The sequence below is a fragment of the Hesperophylax consimilis genome, chromosome 18 (assembly GCF_061612785.1).
Source record: "Hesperophylax consimilis isolate HC1 chromosome 18, BYU_Hcon_1.0, whole genome shotgun sequence".
Taxonomy (NCBI): domain Eukaryota; kingdom Metazoa; phylum Arthropoda; class Insecta; order Trichoptera; family Limnephilidae; genus Hesperophylax; species Hesperophylax consimilis.
In genome coordinates, this window is record NC_142853.1 from 2602746 (window position 1) to 2621873 (window position 19128).

Sequence of the window (19128 nt, forward strand, 5' to 3'; positions counted from 1 at the left end):
AACTAACCTCTAGAAGCTGCACAGTCTTGACATTCTAAGACTTGTATTTCATCTTCCATCTCATCACACAAAAGTACAACAGAGTATGCTTTTTGGCGGACACGGTGCTCGGGGGTTATTTTTGCTTTCACTGTGCAGATAGGACCTTCTCTTTTTACCTGCACATACCCGATAGCATTATCACCATAACTTTCACGTGCAGACCTTTAAAATATATAATAATAACACGTTGAAAACAAAAGACAGTTGCATATAACTGAATGTTAACAATTGTCTTAATAATAATAATTGATGGAAACATAATATATAAGTACATATTAAATGTTGTCAAAATATATAACATAATATTCGTATATTAGAAGATACAGAAAAAATACTAACCTTTTTGTTTTGACATTTCTAATTTCGCTTCCAATGAAATTCATATTATTACTTAGAAAAGTAGCCATCATAAATGAATCTATGTTCGGCAAATTGTCAGACTGACCCTGAACAAAACCTACTTCAATCATTTCCAAATAATATATGCTTAATTTCTCAACAAAGTTAGCGGACTACAATACAAACAGCCAAACCCCAAACAAGTGTCAATATTCAAATTCACAAGTCGCCGGAAATCAAGGTGTTGCCATATAAAAAAAATAATCAGTGTGGAATTTTACAAAAATTAATTCAATAATATTGGAGACGGAACATTTTCAAGTGGTGACGTCACAAGCCAAAAATAACAGATTTATTTATTTTATTTAAAAAAAACTATACATTTCAAAATTTTTTGAGTAACATTTTCGTAATCTTAGTAGAGAAATCTATCCACTCATTTTTTTCCAAGTCATTAGAAAATCCTTGCAAGTGGCCTATTAGTATCAAATTACATGTCCCACGAGAAACACGTTTGTTGCTGCTACCGGGATTTGAACCGCTAATTGAGAGACTATTTCTTCAAACATTTTAAAGCTTTTTCAAAAGAAAACGAAAATGTTTTCTTACACGTGCATTACACTGAATTTCTTATGTAAATGAGTCACACTCAACAATGTTATTTATGTACACGGTTGAAAATTGTCACATGAGAACGGCTCGTTTTGACGTCTAGTTCTTGACTTCAACAGCTCGGCTGCATGGAGAAAAAAGAGCATTGCTTGCCATGTTAGAAATCTCTTAAAATTATTGGTAATCCGGTTAAAAAAAGAATTGCAGGCCTAACGAATGAATCAATAGGTATCCTGATAAACTTTTAGTAAATTAGCCTGAACCTTTATAACATTTTGAGGCTTCATTTTGGAATCCTCTTCTATAAACCATGCGATTGTCATCAAGAATTAGGTCATGTTGTGTTGCGAGTAAAATCTCTATAGCATGAAAAAGTGTAAAGAAAAAATACGAATTAGGAAATTGAAGAAAGTGTGATTGAATAATGGTTGCTGTGCGAGTAGTCGTAGTTCCACTGGCTTCGTAGAGTTGGGAATCTTGCTGCTTGCTGCGTGCTGTTCAGTCAGGAGCACTCCTTTCACGATGCTACCAGGGGCACAGTTTTGTTAGGACTTGGAACACATGCTCTAAGGATGGGAAGGAGGTTGGAGTTTAATCGACCAGTTTTAATGCAACCCAATACGGCAGTATTTAAAGATTGATAAGGAATTGATTGAGGGTCGGTTTTTGTTTCTCTCTTCCCGTTTGTCTTTCTTTGAGTTTCTGAAATTTTCTTACCATTCGACAATATACATAATTTCAATAAAATAAATAAATAATTTCAGGATACAATAGATCGCTTGTTATGACGTGACAAGATATTTGATCAGGTAAAACCATTGTAATATTGCAACATGCAAATATTATGTCCGGTAATCAATTATTGATTCAACGCGCACAGATCCTTATGAAGTATGAGCAGTGAATATATAAACCGATAGAATTGTGTAGTGCGCTTATCCACTTGCTAAAAGTAAGCTTAATATTTCCTTACTTCGTAAGACAGATACGAAAACAGTATGCAAAATAGAAAGATGAATACTTGGAGCAGGTGGATGAGTTTGTGTTTTTGGAAAGCATGTTTACGAGAGATGGGAAGGCTGGTAGAAATATTGAAAGAAGAGTAAATGCAGGTAACTCCATTAATGGAGGACTGAACGCGTTTGACGCAAACAAAAATATGTCCAAAGAAGCGAAACAAGCAGTCAACAATCGAGAGCTGATGCCAACACTGATGTATGGCAGCGAGGCATGGAACTGGCAGATGAAGGATGAAAGTAGACTAAATGTTGTAGAAATGAGATCCCTGAGGTATATGTGTGTAAAACCATGTATGATCGTGTGAGAAATTGGCCTAACAAGAGCCTAGTTATCGAAAAGGTCTGACGGCCTCCATGGTCGAGTGGTAGGCTCTTTAATAGGAAACCAGAGGTCGCGGGTTCAAATCCAGGCGTGCGAAAGTTAATTTTTTTGATTAATTTAGTTTTTAAATTATCCATTTAAAATAGTATATATGTAGTATATTTGCGGCACGTTCCATAGTGGAAGATACTCTCAGTATCACACTGGTGTAAGACCACCATTCAGAATTGAAACGTTGCTTGAAATGGCTATGGCCGTGTTTGGTGACTAGATCTGAATAGCCAGGTCTAACCTTCCTCTTCCCCTCCCCACTACCTTCAGCCTGACAACAATACTCAAATTGGGGATGCCATAGAATCACAGTCGGGATCAATTGGGATTGTGCGGTTTCACAATAAAACAAATGTAAATTGGCGAAATCAGTTTTCTTTCAAATAGGTATAGACCACACTTCTAGGAATTATTCATTCAGTGGAAAGCATTAATACCTGGACAACCAATACTGTAATATATTCAATGAAATCGCATTCAGACATGGCGCTGAGTAACTTTTTTGAATAAAGAAAACAACTAGATAGATACGCACTTTCTCTTCACCATCTCCTTCCCCTCCCCATTACCTTCAGCTTCACAACATACCCCAATTAGGGATGCCATAGTCTCTATGGCTCCAGACAATTGAGAGCAGTTGGGAAACTAAATAATTCACATAAATATCAAAGTTATCATTTTCCAATGGTAACTTTGGTACCAAAGCAAAGTGGAAGATACACGGAGAAAAATGATTCAGCATGCCAGTCCCCACATAAAAAAAATAGTCGTTCAGAATACATCGAGAACACGTGTTATTTTGATGTTAAATAATGATAGACGTGACATGTCGGTATTTGTATGAACACGTGTTCCGCCGTCCTCATAAAACATTAGTTTTTGACTAATACTCTGTTAGGAACTCTGTCAATTCATTCGTTAGGCATACAGGCTTACAGTTCCGTTTTTAACAGGCAAACAAATAAATTACATTAAGATAGTTGCCAATAAAAATGTGCGGTGAAAAAATGAAGACATTGTTGGTAGTTCTTATTCGAAGTATGATAGAGTTAAAAGACGTTAGAGTTAAAAGAGTTAAGTGACCGAGGGGGATAGGGTCCCATTAGCTCAGTGGTAGAGCGGTGCCCCGGCAAGGCAAGGGTTCTGGGTTCGAGTCCTAGATGTGACCGTATCCTTTTCTGATTTTTCTGTTTCAGATTTTCGTTTAATAATCGCTAATATTGTCTTCAATAATTAAATTAACAGTATTTTTAATCAGTAAGTTTTCTCGCCGTGTTTGGTGACCAGATCTGAATAGCCAGGCACTTCCCTCTCCATCTCCCCCCCCCCATCCTTCTAACTTAACAACATACCCAACAATGCGGTATGCCATAATCTCACTGGTTCCAAACGATTGGGAGAAATTGGGAATCTTGCGGTACATGTAAATTTTTGATTAGACGAATTTATCGTTGTATTCGAAACTGTCTAGTTTACTCCTTAGACATATCGACAAAGAATAATTCAAACATTCAAAACATTCAAGTATAGTTAATTCAGTTTCAGGGTTATCGGAAAACGATGTAAATTCCCACGATGTAGCAGATAACCTTTTAAATATGCAAATGCTAGACACTATCAGAACAGATGTTCATATCTCATGCAGACGAAACTCGTGGCCAAAGCAAGTTGTAGGTACTTGGCGGTACCGGCTCTCGTGCGGCTAGACAGTTAAAAAGGAACAGGGGGATTACTCACAATGACAAGTACATCATGTCATGAACACGTATTATAGTTAGGCAGATATCAAATAGGAAGTGGCCAATAAGGTAAGCACGATACATGGGCGGCACGCGACACAGATGGACTATAGACACACGTCACGTCACGCTGTCATCGTTACGTAATGTCCGGTAAAACAAATAGATGTTGCAGAAAAGTAAAATGCGTGAATTTAAAAAAAAAATGTTTTGTTCTCTTACATACTTTCATTACGTATGAAAAGAATAGTTGGAAAAAACGTGGTCCTGCCGCCGAGAGTTCAGACGTTTCTGTCGAGTGCGATGTTTATGGTAAAAGGGGAGAGGTTGCGATAGATTATAAGCAGTATAACGTTACAGTATACCAGACACAACACAAGTGACGAAGCAACACGCGAGGCAACAGGCTTCGCATTAAACGGTCATCAGGTGAAAAGAAAGAGATAACCCGACTGACCTCTGATTAGATTAATGACCTCCGCTACAGAAGCCGACGATATAAATAACGTACCCACATCTTAACTTTGTAAATCTCCTATAATTTCACTCGTCTAAATCTAAATATTGACTGTGTCTGGGTAGATGCTGTGTAGACATACTAAACTTGAGGATCGGAGCAGGATAAGCGACCTATGCTTATTACAAAACTTGACGATCGGAGCAGGATAATCGAACTATGCTTTTTACAAAACTTGACGATCGGAGCAGGATAAGCGAACTATGCTTATTACAAAACTTGACGATCGGAGCAGGATAAGCGACCTATGCTTATTACTAAACTTGACGATCGTATAACTATGATTATTTTACAAAATTGTACATTTTTATTTTATATTGTTTTACGCCTAGATGGGCTTTTTACACGGATTATAAGAACAGAATATACCTAGTGAGAGATCGAAAATTACAAAGTTCTTAAAATAACGTTAAACCGATAAAATAAATTTGAAAGAATATTAGTAAAACATGTAACAGTAACATAAAATAAAATAGAAACTAAAACAACAATAAATATAATCAAGAAAACTATATTACCAACGTTACTATAATTTGTATTACGCTTAATTCTATAATAATTCTTAATTAAATATGATAATAGTACCACCAAACTTGTTGCCCAGATCGTGCATCTTATTGTTTAGTGGGTGTGTCTGATAGTTGGTTGTGTATGTATTGCAGAAGAATGTTACATGTAGTCCTATGTTCCTTAATTCCTTAAAAGAACTAAGAGAACAAACAGACGGACGCGGATAACGCATTTATATTATAATATTTAGAGAATATTATTATTGGCTATTATTGTTGCATTAGACAAAGACAATGGAATATGAGAGAGACAGCATGGAAGTCATAAATATTGTCACTGGAGAATAATAAGTGATGTGCAGAGGCGGATGCCGTGAGCATCTATAAATGCAGAGATGTCTAGGGGTATTTTTAACACCAGCTACAATAAAGCTTACATCTGTCATTCCGCAAGACAATTCAGATTTTGCATCGATTTATATCGAATTAACCCCTCAGGCTAATTTGTTCGGTTTAGCGAACAAACAGCTAGTACCCGTATAGTCTATTAGTTCGCTTTTGGGAACAGCTCATATGGTTTCATAGAAATCGTTGTATCTCCCTTGCGGTCATGGTGAGAAATATGAACTAAACGGTGTTAGAGAGAGAAAATACCATCCTTTATATTCAAATTCCGATGTTAACCGCAGAGCAATTGAAATGTATACCTCTATGAAACAAAAGGTTCTGACCACAATTTGAGGAAAAAACTACGAAAGTTTGTGATTTTTTTAAATAATTATTTTCATACGAAAAGCCATTAAAAGTGAGGTGGCAATAAAATTTAAAATTTACATACTAATTAAATATGTGTTTTAAAAAACCGTTTTAAGCTTTTCGATACGTTCAGAAGCAATCCATGTATTTGAATTTTATTGCAAAGCGGAAATACACACAAATTCTGTGACTTTCTGACAGCTTCTTTATGAAATATAACGGTCAATATGCCAGAGGCCTGAGAGGTTAAATTTATGATTTTAAGAAGAACTTTCATATTATTTTTACAACAGCAACCCAGTCTATACAGTGTAAAAGCAGAAGAACTATGAATGCAAACCAGAAGAAGAAACTCGCCATTATAGGTATAGGTAGTTACCGTTGGGAGCTCTGTTTTAACCTCTCTGTGTCTCTTATACATGCGTCATTTAGACGTGTTTTACGTTTATTGTACATATTTTAGCTGCAATATTGTTGACAAAAAAATATTTTGATCAGGATTGATGATATGGTGTATTTAAACTTTTGACAGATGAAAGATGAAAGTAGACTGAATGCTGTAGAAATGAGATCCCTGAGGAGTATGTGTGGTAAAACCATGTATGGACGTGCGATAAATGTGGAGATCCGCAAAGAATGCAAAGACTGATGCAAACGTAAAAGTAAGATTAGAAAAAGGAGGCAAGGCGATGCCATACGTAGTAATGCAAAATCATGTGTTTTTGGTTTGAAAATATGGTCGCCTAGAAATGTTTCAGATGCTTTAATTAAATACTGCGAGTATAATACATCTTGGCCTTTGAAATAATCGAGTATTTTTTATAAGCTCAGAAAACAATAATGTATAAGGCCTATGAAAACTGCTTTAAAGTTCAAAATCTCCTACTTACGAACCCATTTTCGGTTATGATTTTATTTTATAATGTGGCAAATTAAGTTATTTATAAATTGATGGAAAAAAAATTTAATATTTATGTTTTAACATCCACAAAATAAAATAAAAGGCACTTTTTGGCCATGTTTTTTTCTTGCATAAATCAAAACAGGCGGATGGTGTTAAGCGGGAATTTAAACCTTATCGCCATCTACGTAAGGGTTGTTATTGATAGCGACTCAATTTAAAATATTACACGACGTAGTGCATCGCCTTAAATGGTTTGTTGTAGAACGAATGAGCGAAGAAAGGAGTGTAAGGAGAATGAGAATGAGTGTGAGAAGGACGCCCGAGGATGGCAGGATCAAGTGAATCAGATACTTGAGTCGGGCCATGTCAAGAGTCAGAATAATAAGAGTATATGAATGTGAATGAGGCAAGGAGTGTGTACCAAGACCGAGTTGTTACGCGGTCCGTCCTTCTGGCTATTTAGATAGGCGTGATGGTTAGTTAGTTAGACAGATTGTAGATAAAGATGATGAGATTTCAAAATTGCTTGCGAATTTCATCAAAGATTGGTCACGAGCGGCTAGACCTTAACGACTTGGATTTACTTTGAATATAGGGATAAAAAATGACAAAAGCTAATATTAAAGTTTGGAAAAATACAGTTTTACCCTCGCATTTTCAGATAAAAAGTTTTGAATTTTACGCCGCGGTAAAAATATTCAGAAACTTTGCAAATGATAAAATAATTATAATTGGATTCGGCAATTTTCGTTTTAGTTCCATACTTAAGTGACACTAAAAGGTATACATACTCTGGGTGGAGACAAGGTGAATTTATAACGATTTCCGGGCACCTGTCCAATTAAGAAAATGGAAAAAGTTCAATTGACTGTAATTTTATCGGTCAACTATAAAAATGTGTCTAATACTGTCTGCTTTGGCGCACCTTAAAAATTGTGGTAAATTTTCCTACAAAAAAAAACAGAATTCTGAAAATTGAATTTTTACCTAGCCTAGATACTTATTGTATAACGTAGTATTGTATCCAATTATGTCCTAAATTATGTATCTAAATTTCGCTAATAAACAATTAGTTAATGTTAATTAAGTGTTAATAACAGTGGCTCGACTCTAATTCACTAACTCTGAATGTACCTAAAACAAAATACTTACTGTTTAGTCTCACCAATATCCCAATGTCAAACCTAACTCTAAAAATACACGTTTGCAAAAATTCTACCCTTGACCGGAATTGTGACTGCCCATGCCTAGAACAAGCAACCAATATCAAATATCTAGGACTAACCTTTGACACACACCTAAATTGGAAACAACATATCTATAACATTACAAACAAAATTCGTAAATCTATTTATTTTTTCAAACAAACACGTAATTTCCTTGACCTTAAACTTTTAAAATCAGTATATTTCTCACTATGTCAATCACACATAGAATATGGAATTTTAGCTTGGGGTAATACTTCTTCTAGTGCCCTCACCCCATTATTAAAGCACAAAAATTAATCATAAAAATAATTCTCAAACTCCCTCTTTCTACCAACACTGATACTATCTTCAATCTATCTATCAACGTTATGGACATAAAACAGCTCTTTGCAAGATCCATCTTGATTAATTTACACCAAAACAGCAAAACACTATACAAACCAACTCAAACGATACACAATACCCGAGCCAAAAATAAAGAACTTCTCCAAACTCCTTTTGCTAGAACCACCTTTGGGCAAAAACATTTTAAATACACAGCTTGCAAACTATACAATACACTACCAACCACGATTAGACAAACAGAGTCAATAACCAAATTCAAACATGAAATAAAGAAATGGATAACAAGTATTGGGCGTCCCATTATCGCAAACATCTGTAAACCAAATTACACGTAAACAATAATAACAATTCAAATACTAAATAAAATAGTAGAATCAATAATTTTATAAAAACCCCTTTGTAACTACGTCCTCCAATTAAATGCATTTATATTACATATTATATAATATTTACAATATTGTAATACCTGTACCTACTCTTTCTATTACCTATCTATTTACTCCATAATTTAAAATGTATACAACTTTGTAATTTGTACTTTGATTTTGATTTAGTCATGGATGTAAATATTCTATAATAAAATATTCTATGTCTCGACACAAGTGTACCCTAGTGAGACAGATGTCGATAAATACAAGTAAAAACCTTTATATTGATAGATAAATAAATTAAAAACAAAAAAAAAGTGACCTACCAGGTAAGTATTGTACTGTATATTATCTCCATATATAGTTAGTAATACCATAGTAGAAATGTATTATATACTTGTACAGCGCCCTTGAGGTGATTTTGCACAAAAACGGCGCTATAAAAATCATCCAAATATTATTATTGTTACAGTGTAGAGGGTTATAGTTGGTTTTACGGAGATAGCCGAATACTACCGAGTGCCTCCGAACGCTAGGCTGGCTCACACAAAGAAGAACATTACACTTATGTATACTTCGAAATATTATAAAACATGGCTAAACTATAATTAAATTCTCTTGCGAAGAAATTCCACTTGGCAAAATTAATAAAACTTTGTTTTGCACCACCGTTTGTTTATTAATTAGTCATTCCAATTGTATGTCACAATGACTCAAGCTAAAGTCACCCTGTAACGATTTTTTTAATAATGTCACACCACAAGTATTTTCTACGAAAATAGAATAAGCATTTTTTTCCATAATGGCTAAATTAATTTTTATGAATAAGTATTAATTCAATCAACTAATAAGCAACATGAGATAGGTACAAATATAATCACCAAACATACTAATTTTAGATGTCTGTGATGTGGTCCTGCGTGAAATCTGGCTCAATGAACTCAAATTTGCTTAGAATTTAAGTGTCATTTTAATAATTGGAACTGATTGTGCCATAAAATAAATAAGTAAAACTACAAGCGCCTTGTGCATAAATTTGAATGGAAACAAGTGTGCCATTGAATTAGTACCTTTTGGTTCGAGAACATTTTCTTTTACACTTGCCTGAAATTGTATGTCACCATCCCAATCATGTAATCATGTTTTTTATGAAATATAGGCCCAAATTGACCTTAAATTTTAAATCACGAAGCATGCCCTGAAAACTGAATTGAATTGAACTGGATTGAAAACGCCGATAAGGCACTACTTGTGTTATTCTTTATTCTATGAATTGTTTTCAATAAAAAATAAATTTGAAAATCGGAACTGATTTGTCGAGATTTCAGACTATCCTGTGAGTTTTCACGAGTTTGCGCTAATAATTACTACAACAGAAGGTACCTACCTACCAATGTCCATTCTTAAAATGATAATAGATTAAAGAATAAAGACGTGAATTCCTATTTAACTTAATTGTAAACAAAGAAAAGTATTGTAATGGTAGTAATATTCATCTATTCTATATGTGTATGTGTTATGTCCTTTCATAGAGTCTAATAGCTTTCAACAATACTCATTGGCTTTGTCTCCTTTCTGAAATCTTGGCACAAGAACCTTGAGGGTATCGATCCCAGGGAGGCTGTCTGTCCTGCCACTGAGGGGTGGTTTCTAAGGGTTGAGGACCGCAGGCTATTGCGCCGAGGGAGGAGGGCTGTCTGACAGTGTGATGACGCGCCCTTTGTTCCATCCCTTCACTGAGGGGTGAGAAAGTGCAGGCGAAGAGAAGAGGTTAACGATGTTTACGTGGATGCCTGTGGAAGGTCTGTGTTGAGAGTAATGAACTAAGGATAAAGATGAGCCTTTCAAATAAAAACAGAAGCTGGAATTAGCTAGAATTCAACAATAAATGTTATTTTTGTTTTTTGTTTTTGGGGTGTTATGTCGTGTTGCGCTAACTCATTATTTGGCCTAAAGAAGGAGTTAGCGCAACACGGCATAACAACCCAAAAACAAATAACAAAAATACTTTTGGACGTGAAAATCTTAAATCATATAGTAACTGTTATTATTTCAGATTACAGTTCTAATAACAAAACCACCTTTATAAATTGTTTCATATCAACTCAGCTAATGAGGTTTCCCTGTTATCATCGTTTAATATTTAAAGATCCTAGGCGGAGAGTCTGTGGCGGGCAGGAGGACGTACGGCGCGGCTTTAATTTTTACACAAATCTACAGTTTTATTCTGAGATCTAGATATTCTGCCGAAATCTTGCAAACTTGATCTTTTTTATTTTGGTACAATATTTTTTACATTTCAGAGTTATCCAGTAATGTTGGCCTCACTGGGTGGCTTACCCGTGCTGAGGCCTTCATTTATAACAAGAGGAAGGTCAATAAAATAAAGGAGTAAACCTACATCTTGAAGTCAGCCAGGTTGTAAGAGGGAGGAATCACAAAAATCGGCAAGTAATTTAACAGGGTCGAGCACAAGAAAGAGTGTCAAAAACAACTTGTTATACATGTGTACGCTGACACCGAAGTCTGAATTCAAATATCTTGAAAACACAATTTAAGAATATAAAAAAACTCTGATCATAGTAATTTTCAGAATAGTAATTGATAAAATAAAAATGCATCAAAATTCGCTGTGGTCACTGAACAAATTCACAGATAAGATTGCTTTACGAAAGGCATGTCGATATAACAGCATCTTTATTATACAGCGTCAGATAAAAAGAGCACGTAACGTCCCGAACGAAAAGCCGAAAGCAACAAAAGCACTATAAATCAAGTTCGTACATCAACTTTTAAACATTGTTTTCTGCGAACTGCGAGTTTGTATTAGTATATTCAAAGGTCTACTCGATGCAACGTAGTTTACACTCCTGGTATGTAAAAACTTTTTTTTTGTTCGTTGAGCTTCATTCGAGGGGTCGACACAGGCTTTCGCGCTGTGCGAGTGGTTAGGGGAAAAAACTACGTGCACGTGGGGGGAGGCTTCGACGCTACGTTGCCAAATCAGAGGGTAGGGGGCGTCTGGTAACTACCTACAGAGGGTGAAACGAGGTGTACACAGTAAAGGGAATGAAACCAAAGCGATTTGCGCCTGTGCCGGGTTGACAGCCAGTAAAAAGCGAATTATATCAACGAAGAAAAAGGCAATTTTCAGACCCAGACCTCAAGAGTGGGGAAGTCTAGAGGTAACGAGATATTTAAATTTCACCACCGCGTAAATACAATTTCAGTCGAGAACGAGTAAGATATCTAGAAGTCAAAAGCTTAATTTTTTTTAAATGCTCTGTTTTTGACAAAGACACGAAAATTAAAAGTAAGTTTGTTAACCGAGGTTTAAATTACGCAAATGTGTGTGCGAATGGACGATGAAACGAGTGTAAGGAGAATATGTGACGGTATGTGAATGGTAGAAGAAGACGGGGTTGGCCGAGGAAGTCATGGAACGATCGAGTGAACCATTGAGTCGGGACATGTCAAGATTCGGAGAAGGGAAAGAAAATATGAGACGATGTGTGAAGGAGTATGTCCCAAGACCGAGTTGTTTGGCGGTCCATCCTCACTGACTACCCCTGGTTAGTTAGGTGTGGGAAAAGAGCAATATTATTTCCTTAGCGAAATGAAAAGAAAAAATAAATAGTCCTTTTAACAAAGTTGCAAAGCTTAACTTTAAAAAGCTCGCCAAACCGGGGAGGCATAAAAAAAACAAATTTATATATATACTGTTCTTTTCTCCCGAACTTTGGGTAGAACTAGCCAATCATTCTCAGTAACCCTCCCCACAATGAGGGCTCAGTGAGAGTTTCTGAGGGTCGGAACTTGGACCTCGACTCGAGAGGGTTGTGTAATCCTACCATCGCCTTAAAACTTGCACGAATACACGCCCGAAAGTCGGAGCGGTAAGTTTGCAAAATTTATATCTTGTTACTCGGGCCAAAGCAATTTGCGGAGGTATTTGTGTATGAAAACTTTTATGGGAGTCGTAAAAATATTTACAAAATGTATGACGCAGGTAGTTCTCCGAAGTGCCGGTAAATTAAACTGAGGATGGCCGAGCCAATACCTGCAGATGGAGAAGTATAAATAATATTACTACAGTGTTATGTAGCCGGGTGAATAGAATACAATTATGTAATAAATAATATTATATAACTACAATGTTATTTGGCCGGTCAAATAGAATACAATTACGTAATACATAATATTATATTAAATTATAACTTCTAGACTCCTCGGGCTATATTTTCGGTTTTGGGAACAAACAGTACCCGTAGAGTCATTTTGTTCGCTTTTCGCAACAGATTATATGGTCTCATAGAAATCGTTGTCTGCCTTACCGTCATAGTTAGAAATATGAACAAAGCGGTGTTAGAAAGCGAAAACACCACGGTTTATATTCAAATATATAAAATAACCACAGAATAATTCAAATTTACACCTCTATGAAACCAAAGGTTCCGTATGCATTTGAGAAAAAAAGAAACTTTTTTATTCATAATTTTTATATGAAATGACAAAAAGTGAGATGGCAGTAATTTTTGTAGTACATTTGTCTAAAAAAATGTGTCCTTTTTTCATAATCGGTACTTTAGGTCAGCGTTTAGACAAAAAATGTTAACAATTTTTAAAACTTTTTATGTTTGATTTCAAAATTTTAATATTACAAAAAATATGTCTATTTCTAATAATAAAATTTGAAAGCGTATTTCATCACCTTTCAAAAACAGGATAAGGATACGTTCAGAAATGTTCCATTTATTTTGATTTTATTGAGAATCAGAAATACACAAAATTCTCCGATTCTCTGACAGCATCTGTAAGAAATATAACGGTTAATTGAACTAGAATTCCCTCACCAAACACAAGAGCATTGTCTCTTTATGGTGAGGAAAGGCTACTTTAATTTCTATTGTTTTATATCTTTTTTATATCCTGTATAGTTATCTATGTAAAAAAATATTTTTTTCAAATATTAAATAAAAAAAATAAAAAAATGAAAACAAAATAAAAAAATAAATAAAAATACGCCTGAGGCCTGAAGGGTTAAGACAGAGAAGATTTTGAATGCGTAGTTTTTGATGAGGCGAATACAAACTACCACACAAGAATCGGTGGAAACTTCACCTCACGGAATTCACACTAATCTGTGGAATGTTGTAAGTTTGAAGGAAGTGGCTGAGAGGAAAAAGAAGGAATTTGCTTTTAAGATCTGGTCGTTAAATAAATCTAAAGCTAAAGCATAGATTTATTGATGAAAAAAGAATGAGAATATAACTTGAAGAAATTTCCATGACCAAGTCATTTCATTATTTGACGGTTCAAAAATGTGTTTTCCAACCATTCGAACACCCTCACATATACCACGAGGAACAGTTCTCTTTGAACACAAGGGACAGCCGATGAGTATGAATAATTAATAATTACTCCAAACATTATCATAGCCATTTGAATTAGGTACTGACTTTTGTGGTGAGAGAACACCATTAAAAATGGGAGCATAACTTTTTTCACTTTGACAAAGGAGGGATTATGATTCCTCAACTCCACAGTTGAAAGCTTATCACCACTTTCCAATCACCCTGTATACGTATATTTTCTATTCATTAAAATTATTCGTCTTCCGTTTTTGGATGGTCAACATCCAAATGACCTCGAAGGAAAGCCGCCACTGCTTTCACGTGAGTATCGTAAATCCGTCCTGTGCCAAAATGACTTGCTTCATTCACATCCATTCATCGTCTCACATGTAGTCTTTGTTATTCTGACTAACATTTCGACTCAAATAGGTAGTGTACCTACATATTTGATTCCCCGACTAATTCTGTCAATCATTTCGCGTCATGTATTCCTATTTACTACAATTTTATCAACAGGGAAAGGAACCAAACGAAATTTTCGGATGAAGACGAAAAGCTTTTGCTAATCTATCAATAAATCAGAATGTTCTGATGAGAAGAAGCAGATCAGGAAATGGGCAAATAAATATTCGGCTTTTATGGCGTTGGATCTGCAGACAGACACCAGTCAGAGACCGAGGAATTAATACTAGCCAGGTACCAGTCAGAACCTTCAATATCTTAAATTAATTGGTGTACGCAGCAACACAAAAGTTTTTAGTTTCCAAGGCAACAGTACATTGGAATCAGAACTTAACATCTACACTGGTAATCCCAAAAACACAGATTTGAAAGAAAAAAGATTTGCTATAAAAATATGTATTCATTTTCCAGCTATCAGGAAATCTAACAAAATAACAATTTGATATGATATGACAAAAACCTCAAATCTACAAAAACCTAAAATTTACATAAACCTTAAATACACTTAACATTCAAAATATAAGTACATCTTTTGATCATAAAAAACCAGAAATTCTATGTAACAAAATTATATAATGCCCTTCCAAATTAAATTACAAATACCACGGAGATAAATAAGTTTAAAAATAATACAAAAAATGGCTAAGTAAATTGGAGATGACGAAATTACAAAAATTATAAAGACAGCATAAGTGTTAAGTATAACACCAATACAACAATCTACAGTCGCATAATCCCTAGTGAGGGAGGACTGTGAATATAAATTCTAACTAGCAGATTAAAACCAGCTGTAGCGGTTTGAAAACTTCGACGGTTCTTTTTTAAAATAACAGAGGGCGCCACTTCTGTTTACAACAATCCTAAATTGTACAGTCATATAAGATAATCATACTATCTTATACAGTAGTTCCAGAGAGAGGTCGTAGGTGCGTGACGTAATATATTTTTTTTAAGTAAAAGTAATAAGACGTGTGTCAGAAGGGAGAATGGGCGCTTTTAACATTTCCAAAGCGACGGCACTACAGCCTGAGAAGAGCATAAAGGGTACGTTCTATAACAAAATAATGCTGTATTGCTTTCTTGCACATTAAATAATAGTGATACAAAAGATAAACGTATGTCTTCTCACCCCATAGGAAAAATGAAATCATTATCATTACTAACTTCATTTAATCTAGGTACGAGTAATGTAACAAATAGTCATTAATTACAAAATATATACGTATTTATAAAATGTCAATTTGAGCCATAAGTAAAATCGCCCACAATTATGAATGCTACAAACAATTCGCGTTTAGCAGATAATTCAGCTCCATTTTCTGTAACTCGTTGACAGGGGGATACCATTAGTACATGGTATCAAGCCGATAGTCTTCGGATACCCTGCCTTTCAGATCATTAACACCATTTCTTATCTTATCTCATTCCTTGCGCAAGAATGTGACTTTTTTCTTTTCATAAAGAAGTTGTCTAGTTTGTTGAATAAACAGTGCTGTACGTATTACGTACGCATTTAAACTACTTTAAGTGCATTGAGATGACACATTTTTAAATTTTTAACCATGTACAGCACTGAAGTAGGGCTAGCCCTGGGCCAAATGGCGCCTGGTATAAGTAAGATTTTAGCGTCCCTTGTCAAACCAAGTTAAAGCGTCAACATTTTCTAAAACCATTTTTTGCCTAATTAGGCGTCTGTTAAACGCGCCGAGAATGATCACTGTAATCAATAATGCCTATATGGATGATTTGTGCTTTTGCATGAGGCCGTTTTTTGTGGAAAATAATCTCAAGCAATGTGTTAGCTATCCATCATCTCGGTGCCTTGACAATTCGGAGCCCGGAGCGCACATCTACAATCTCGACCGCATAGGGCCGGCCCTGGACTAAAAAATATTGATAATACTTGGATAATGTGTAAAATCCCTAGTACAACGTTGGGCCAACGCATTGGGTCGACGTTTGCGCCAACCCGCCATCGCGTGAACGCTTTTGGCGCCAAGATCATTTGATATGTGCACGAAAAACAGACAATAATTGTGTTAAAACGTGTAGCGTTCAATATACGCCAATTGGTCTTGTCCACGTTGAGCCAGCGTATTGACACAACTTGTATTGGCAGAAATAATAATACATTCAATAGCCCATGGCCAATGGTGGTCTCTCAAAATAACTGCATCGAGATTATCTTCCATTCGGTCCATCCTTTCTGTCTACCCTTGCAGGAACAGCTCGATGTTTAAGCTAGAAACCTAACACGTTTCTAGCTTATGCAGAAAGGTCATAAAACTGCGACGTTGAATCTTCGAGCTGCTTCCATTTTCCGTTAAATGGCAACATTTACGATAATCGCCTGTAAATGGCACGTGTGCAGTAATGTGCAATGAAGTATATGTGCAGCTATGATGCGTTTGCACAAATATAGAATGCGGGAGACAAGAGCATCGATTAATAGTGACAGTTGTGATTTGCTTAGATGGTGCGACGATTTGCATCATGCGATGAAAGGAAGCCATTCGCATGCGGAAAATGATGAATGGTGACCACGTAGCGACGAAGGCAAACAGTTGATGAATTTATTATTAAAAAAATCAGATAAAAAATGTAAGTTTAAAAAAAATTATTTCTCTTCCGGGGGAGCCTATAATGAATGCATAAAGCATATTTTACTATTGTTTTATTAACTCAAGGATAAAATTTGTTCCGTTTTGGGAACAAACCGCTATTACCCGCATGGTCAATTGGTTCGCTTTCGTAACAGTTCATAGGGTCTCTTATAAATCGTCATAGTTATTAATCGAAATATCAACTAAACGATGTTAGAAAGAGACAACACCAAGCTTTATATACAAATAGAGAAATTAACCTCAGAATAATACAAATTTACGCCTCTAACACTGGACGGCCGGCATAGTCCAGTGGTAACGCATTAGACTGCCATTCCGAAGGTCGCGGGTTCGAACCCGGCGTGCGCAAATAAATTTTATTTGATTAATTTGTGTTATTTCACAATTAATTATTTGTGTTATTTCACAATTAATTAATTAAAAATAATATATAGTATATTTGCGGCACGTTCCAGAGTGGAAGATACTACCAGTATCGCCCTGGTGTAAGACCACCATTCAGAATTGAAACGTTGCTCCAAATGGCTTTAGCCGTATTTAGTGACTAGATCTGAATAGCCAGGTACTTCCCCACCTTCCTATTTCCCTTCCCCACTTACCTTCAGCCTCACAACATCCCCCAATTGGGGATGCCATAGTCTCACTGGCTCCAGACGGGAGCAGTTGGGACTCTTGTGAGGTATTCACTATAAAAAAAAAAAAAAAATATCAAACCAAAGGTCCGACCGAAAATTGAGAAAAAAATATGAAACTTTTTGTTAATTATTTTAAATTAATTTGAAAGCATATTTCATAACATTTCAAAAATAGTTTTAAGTATTCGGATACGTTCAGCAATAATCCATTTATTTGGATTTTATTGAGAAGCGGAAATACACTCAAGAACTTTCTGACAGCATTTTTAAGAAATATGTCGGACAATATGCCAGAGGCTTGAATACAAGCATTCCGGGTTGGAATATTAAAAACAAAATTGAATTCCTCGTACTGCCAACATACTAAGCCGAAAGTGTTCTGAATAACCAGGTATATAGGCATCCAAATGCAGTACCTTATTCCCTTATTTTCTTACCCCGGATTCCACCAACTTCGGGCAGTTGGGACTCTTCGTAATTCACGTAAAAATAAATGCTGCGTCCATAAAAATTCTCAAACAACAAACGAGATTTGCCGTTATCGTTTAAATTCAGCGTTTGAATAATGTCATGCAAATAAACGATAAAAGTGACCTAGTTTTAAACATTTTGAATGTGGTTGAATTTACATAATATCAGGCATTAGCTGAAATTGCATTTATTCGTACCACAACGGAAAAAAATATGTATTAAAAAATAACCCGGTATTTGGTTCTATATATATTTTGACAGCTAAATACAAGAAAAATCCACAGCCAAAGCTCAAAATAGTAGCAGTTTTTTTAACCCCATTCACAGAATCGCCAAAGATAGTATAAGCCCCGAGGGATATGATTTCCCGTGTGGAGTAAAAAGAATTAAATAAAAGAAGTGTGCAAGAAAATGCAGATCACCGTTCTCACAGTATCTGTTTCATAAAAAAATAAGATGTCGGAGTACGTTCATTGACTCGTAATAAATAATCAATTAACCTAAACTCTTGTTTATATTCGGCATTCGTCATACATACGATTCGAACTGCGTAGGTCCGTGAAAACAAGAGGCAAGTACCAACCCTACTACGAGGGGGTAGAGGACTACGGGAGACGGTAGGTACCTACCGCAGAAAATATTGATTCTTACCATCCCTACGCGGAGGGAGCGGTGCACCACGCATGCGCGGTGATACGCCATCTTTATTTTACCTCTAAAAGGGGCGGGGAAATACGCAGATATCAAAATATTGTCCACTTTGTACCTACTTCCACTTTTTGATTACCAACTTTTAAATAGTACCTACAGGCTCAAAACGTTTTTTTTACATATAGTAGGTTAGGTACCTA